The sequence below is a fragment of the Oncorhynchus mykiss genome, chromosome 15 (assembly GCF_057628025.1).
Source record: "Oncorhynchus mykiss isolate SJ-2025 chromosome 15, ASM5762802v1, whole genome shotgun sequence".
Classification (NCBI taxonomy): Eukaryota; Metazoa; Chordata; class Actinopteri; order Salmoniformes; family Salmonidae; genus Oncorhynchus; species Oncorhynchus mykiss.
Window position 1 is genome coordinate 29,074,828 of NC_143036.1, and position 6,965 is coordinate 29,081,792.

A 6,965-nucleotide genomic window follows, 5' to 3' on the forward strand; every position below is an offset into this window, starting at 1 on the left:
GGTGCCAGGCGTACTGGTTTGTGTCAAGAACTACAATGCTGCTGGGTTTTTTGCGCCCAACATTAGTGAATCAAGAATGGTCCACCACCCAAAGGACAAACCAGCCAACATTACACAACTGTGGGAAGCATTGGAGTCAAAATGTTAATTTAAAACACAATAAAATAACAATAATGAGGCTACATACAGGGGGTACCGGGGCCGAGTCAATGTGCGGGGGTACAGGTTAGTCGAGGTAATTTGTTCACGTAGGTACTGTATGGGTAAAGTGACTTGTCCGGATGGCAATTTGATTAATTGTTCAGCAGTCTTATGGTTTGGGGGTATAAGCTGTTAAGGAGCCTTTTGGACCTAGACTTGGCGCTCTGGTACTGCTTGATGTGCGGTCGCAGAGAAAACAGTCTTGGGTGACTGGAGTCTTTGACAATTTTTTTGGCCTTCCTCTGACACCGCCTAATACATAGGTCCTGGAGGGCAGGAAGCTTGGCCCCAGTGATGTACTTGGCCATACACACTACCCTCTGTAGAGCCTTACGGTCGGATGTCAAGCAGTTGCAGTGATGCAACCGGTCAGGATGTTCTCGATGGTGCAGCTGTATAACTTTTTGAGGATCTGCGGACCCATGCCAAATCTTTTCAGTCTCCTGAGGGGGAAAAGATGTTGTCGTGCCGTCTTCATGACTTTCTTGGTATGTTTGGACCATGATAGGTTGTTGGTGATGTGGACACCAAGGAACTTAAAACTCTCGACCCACTCCACTACATCCCCGTTGATGTGAATGGGGTCATGTTTGTCCCTCCTTTATCTGTAGTCCACGATCTTCTCCTTTGTCTTGCTCACGTTGAGGGAGAGGTTGTTGTCCTGGCACCACACTGCCAGGTCTCTGACCTCCTCCCTGTAGGCTGTCTCATCGTTATCCATGATCAGGCCTACCATCGTTGTGTTATCAGCAAACTTAATGATGGTCTTGGAGTCATGCTTGGCCACAAAGTCATGGGTGAACAGGGAGTAAAGGAGAGGACTAAGCATGCACCCCTGAGGGGCCCCCATGTTGAGGATAAGCGTGGCAGATGTATTGTTACCTACCCTTACCATCTGGGGGCGGCCCGTCAGAAAGTCCAGGATCCAGTTGCAGAGGGTTTAGTTGCAGGGTCCTTAGCTTAGTGATGAGCTTTGTGGGCACTGTGGTGTCAATGAACAGCATTCTCACATAGGTGCTCCTTTTGTCCATGTTGGAAATGGCAGTGTGGATCTGTGGATCTCTTGGGGCGGTATGTGAATTGGAGTGGGTATAGGGTTTCCAGGATGATGGTGTTGATGTGAGCCATGACCAGCCTTTCAAAGCACTTCATGGCTACCATTTAGGCAGGTTACCTTTGCTACCTTGGGCAAGGGGATTATGTTGGTCTGCTTGAACGCACTGAAGTCAGATGACGGAGATTTTGAGTTCCAAGTTTCCAGTTGTCTTGAACGTGGCATAAAGACCAAATCACGGAAGACGTGCGTCAAGCTAAATGAGCATCTTTCTGCCCAGCTAGAGCAATGCCCCTGGACTCTGGTATACAGCACCCAGAGACACGGCACCAGCCTGGGCACTCTGTACAAGAGCATGGGGGGCATGGACTAGCATCAGTACCCTCACGGTCATCAGAGACAACTGTGGACAGGTGTTTGGTGCATTTTGTCCTACTACTCTTCGAATCAATCTGTCATACTATGGAACAGGACACACATTCCTCTTCTCCTTCTCTCCTTCTCTCCAGGTTTATGAATGGAAGTTTAGTAACTCCTTCTTTGTGAAGGGATGTCCAGACTACCTGGCATTTGATGGATGAGGGACCTGTCTTTGGCCTGTGATTAGACGATGGCCTGATCTGTGGGCAAAGCCATAGGTGTGAGACATTTAAGAATGACGTGTTGTCCACCTCTGAAGACTTCCTAATCAACGACTTGGAGGTTTGGGACATCTCCTGAAGACAAGGGACTGCATGCTACTGCTTACTTAAACATTATACAACCATTGTGACAGTAGATAGAACGGAAAAGACTGCACCTCCCATCTGAGGATCAAAACATGGCTCTCTGTGCAAGGCTGTATCACATCCGGCCATGATTGGGAGTCCTATAGGGTGAGCATAAAAGGCATTTACAGTGCCTTGCGACAGTATTCGGCCCCCTTGAACTTTGCGACCTTTTGCCACATTTCAGGCTTCAAACATAACGATATAAAACTGTATTTTTTTGTGAAGAATCAACAACAAGTGGGACACAATCATGAAGTGGAACGACATTTATTGGATATTTCAAACTTTTTTAACAAATCAAAAACTGAAAAATTGGGCGTGCAAAATTATTCAGCCCCTTTACTTTCAGTGCAGCAAACTCTCTCCAGAAGTTCAGTGAGGATCTCTGAATGATCCAATGTTGACCTAAATGACTAATGATGATAAATACAATCCACCTGTGTGTAATCAAGTCTCCGTATAAATGCACCTGCACTGTGATAGTCTCAGAGGTCCGTTAAAAGCGCAGAGAGCATCATGAAGAACAAGGAACACACCAGGCAGGTCCGAGATACTGTTGTGAAGAAGTTTAAAGCCGGATTTGGATACAAAAAGATTTCCCAAGCTTTAAACATCCCAAGGAGCACTGTGCAAGCGATAATATTGAAATGGAAGGAGTATCAGACCACTGCAAATCTACCAAGACCTGGCCGTCCCTCTAAACTTTCAGCTCATACAAGGAGAAGAATGATCAGAGATGCAGCCAAGAGGCCCATGATCACTCTGGATGAACTGCAGAGATCTACAGCTGAGGTGGGAGACTCTGTTCTTAGGACAACAATCAGTCGTATATTGCACAAATCTGGCCTTTATGGAAGAGTGGCAAGAAGAAAGCCATTTCTTAAAGATATCCATAAAAAGTGTTGTTTAAAGTTTGCCACAAGCCACCTGGGAGACACACCAAACATGTGGAAGAAGGTGCTCTGGTCAGATGAAACCAAAATTGAACTTTTTGGCAACAATGCAAAATGTTATGTTTGGCGTAAAAGCAACACAGCTCATCACCCTGAACACACCATCCCCACTGTCAAACATGGTGGTGGCAGCATCATGGTTTGGGCCTGCTTTTCTTCAGCAGGGACATGGAAGATGGTTAAAATTGATGGGAAGATGGATGGAGCCAAATACAGGACCATTCTGGAAGAAAACCTGACGGAGTCTGCAAAAGACCTGAGACTGGGACGGAGATTTGTCTTCCAACAAGACAATGATCCAAAACATAAAGCAAAATCTACAATGGAATGGTTCAAAAATAAACATATCCAGGTGTTAGAATGGCCAAGTCAAAGTCCAGACCTGAATCCAATCGAGAATCTGTGGAAAGAACTGAAAACTGCTGTTCACAAATGTTCTCCATCCAACCTCACTGAGCTCGAGCTGTTTTGCAAGGAGGAATGGGAAAAAAATTCAGTCTCTCGATGTGCAAAACTGATAGAGACATACCCCAAGCGACTTACAGCTGTAATCGCAGCAAAAGGTGGCGCTACAAAGTATTAACTTAAGGGGGCTGAATAATTTTGCACGCCCAATTTTTCAGTTTTTGATTTGTTAAAAAAGTTAGAAATATCAGTATGTGAATGGTTTGTCCTCGGAGTTTCGCCTGCTAAATATGTTCTGTTATACTCACAGACATGATTCAAACAGTTTTGGAAACTTCAGAGTGTTTTCTATCCAAATCTACTAATAATATGCATATCTTGAATTTGGCAGTTGAATTTGGGCATGCATTTCACCCGGACATGAAAATACTGCCCCCTGTCACCAAGAAGTTAACCTTGTCAAACATTACAGGAAAAGACTCCATGCTGTTAATCTTGCCGGAGGTGGTTGCACTAGGTACTAAATGAGGAGTGCCAATAATTATGAAACCTTGATTTTGGTTCAATTTATTTTGTTTTAAATAATTGTATGATTTTGGTTGGTTCCATTGAAACATTAATAAAGTACAGTATTTCTCACGTTGGTATTTTGAGTTTATCTCTATATTCATATTGTTGATATTTTTTTAAGTATTATTTGTGCATTGCCAGTCGGGGGTGCCAGTAATTTTGGAGCCCACTGTAAGTTTGCCTGCATTAAAGTCCCCGGCCACTAGGAGCACCACTTCTGGATGAGCATATTCTTCTTTGCTTATGGCTTTATGCAGCTCGTTGAGTGCAGTCTTAGGGCCAGCGTCGGTTTGTGGTGGTAAATAGAAGGCTACGAAAGCTCTCTGGGTAGATAGTGGGGTCTACAGTTTATCTTGAGGTACTCAACTGCTAGCAATGCCTCGAGACTCCCTTAATATTAGACATTGCACACCAGCTGTTACTGACAAATAAGACACACACCCCCACCCCTCGTATTACTGGACATAGCTGTTCTGTCTAGCCGATGCACAGAAAACCCAGCCAACTGTATATTATCCGTGTCATTGTTTAGCCACAACTCGGTGAAACTTAAGATATTACAGTTTTCAATGTCCTGTTGGTAGGATAGTCTCGAATGGAGCTCATCTAGTTTACTCCAGTGATTGCAGGTTGGCCAATAGGACAGATGGTTGAGGTGTGTTTCCCACACGTCAATGAATTCTCACATGGCACCCTGATCTGTGCCCCCTGTACCTTATTTTCTTCATGCGAATGACAGGGATTTGGGCCTTGTTCGCCCATTTCAAGCTTTTTTTGGACATAAGAGACGATAGCATCAACATCATGTACAAATAAGTTGCAAGCAATGCGAATAAACACACAAAACAGCACAATTGGTTAAGAGCCCGTAAAACATCAGCCTACAATTCAGAGCCTACAACTCTCTCGCTGAAGCTCAGAAAGCAGTGGACCTGTCTATAGTAATAAGGAGCAGAAACATGCAACACGCTTGCAGCTTCAAGCTAGTGTTAATAAACTATCTAGTTTATGAAGTAACCCATCTAATTAAGAGATAATAACAATATGTCTCTTGTTGTCTCTCAGACCCCCAGTAGATACACTACATGACCAAAGGTATGTGGACACCTGCTCATCGAACATCTCATTCCAAAATCATGGGCATTAATATGCAGTTGCCCACCCCCCGCTGCTATAACAGTCTCCATTCTTTCCACTCGATGTTGGAACATTGCTGCGGGGACTTGCTTTACATTCAGCCAGAAGAGCATTAGTGTGGTTGGGCACTGATGTTGGGCGATTAGACCTGGCTCCTAGATGGCATTCCAATACATCCCAAAGGTGTTCAATGGGGTTGAGGTCAGGGCTCTGTGCAAGCCAGTCAAGTTCTTCCACAGCGATCTCGACAAACCATTTCTGTATGGACCTCGCTTTGTGCATGGGGGCATTGTCATGCTGAAACAGGAAAGGGCCTTCCCCAAACTGTTGCCAAAAAGTTGGAAGCACAGAATTGTCTAGAATGTCATTGTATGCTGTGGCATTAAGACTTACCTTCACTGGAGCTAAGGGGCCTAACCCGAACCATGAAAAACAGCCCCAGACCATTATTCCTCCTCCACCAACCTGTACAGTTGGGACTATGCATTGGGGCAGGTAGCGTTCTCCTGGCATCCTCCAAACCCAGATTAGTCCGTCGGATTTCCAGATGGTGAAGCGTGATTAGTCACTCCAGAGAACACATTTCCACTGCTCCAGAGTCCAATGGCGGCGAACTTTACACCACTCCAGCCGACGCTTGGCATTGTGCATGGTGATCTTAGGCTTGTGTGCGGCTGCTCGGCCATGTAAACCCATTTCATGAAGCTCCCAATGAACAGATCTTATGCTGATGTTGCTTCCAGAGGCAGTTTGGAACTCAGTAGTGAGTGTTGCAACTGAGGACAAACGATTTTTATGCGCTATGCGCTACGCGCTTCAGCATTCTGCGGTCTCGTTCTGCGAGCTTGTATGGCTTACCACTTCATGGCTGAGCCGTTGTTGATCCTAGACATTTCCACTTCACAATAACAGCACTTACAGTTGACCGGGGCAGTTCTAGCAAAGCATAAATTTGATGAACTGACTTGTTGGAAAGGTGGCATCCTATGACGGTGCCACGTTGAAAGTCACTGAGCTTTTCAGTAAGGCCATTCTACTGCCAATATTTGTCTATGGAGATTGCATGGCTGCATGCTTGATTTTATACACCTGTCTGCAACGGGTGTGGCTGAAATAGCCGAATCCACTAATTTGAAGGGGTGTCCACATACTTTGTGTGTATAGTGTATGTCATCAGATTCCATTCTAATTATGTACCGTCCTTTTTTGTCTACTATCTGGGTGCTATGATAACTATCTAGAATACATCTAGAAGAATAAATAACAGGTCGTTGGACCCTGACATCAACGAGAATCTATTGAAAAAGTCCCAAGCACAGGCACAGGCACCTTAATTGGAGAGGACCGGCTCATAGTAATGGCTGGAAAGGAATGAATGGAATGGTATAGAACACATCAAACATGTTTTCTATGTTTTTGATACCATTCCATTCACTCCATTCCAGCCATTATTATCAGCCGTCCTCCCTTCAGAAGCCTCCTGTAGTCCCAAGCTATTCAGTCTAACTACTGTACTAAAAATCAATAGCAAACATGATAAAGCACCCCATCCACCATCCTACTGACTTTAGTACCAGAACCAACGCAGCACTACATGTCTCTATCGACCAAAAATATAAAAAAAACTGAAACAGGGACACTGTAATATTTCCTGAGTAACAACTCCTGAGATTCACAATGGACAGCAGTACGAGAGGTTATTTGAGACTCTAGGGTAAAGTGTGGCACAACATAACACAGGGTTGGCATGTCTCCGTGGGTAGTGCTGGGTGACATTTCAGTCACTCCAGGCGGCCCAGATGTGCTGCTTTGATGGAGCAGGGGCCCATCATTTTTGACTGCAGGGCTGTGTTCCAAATGGCACCCTATTCTCTA

General features: G+C 44.8%; 1 pseudogene; it reads left to right on the forward strand.

Annotated features, from left to right (window-relative positions):
* Window positions 1–1,400: 1,400 nt before the first annotated feature.
* Window positions 1,401–1,975, forward strand: LOC149977432 (TLD domain-containing protein 2 pseudogene; annotated as a pseudogene).
* Window positions 1,976–6,965: the final 4,990 nt, after the last annotated feature.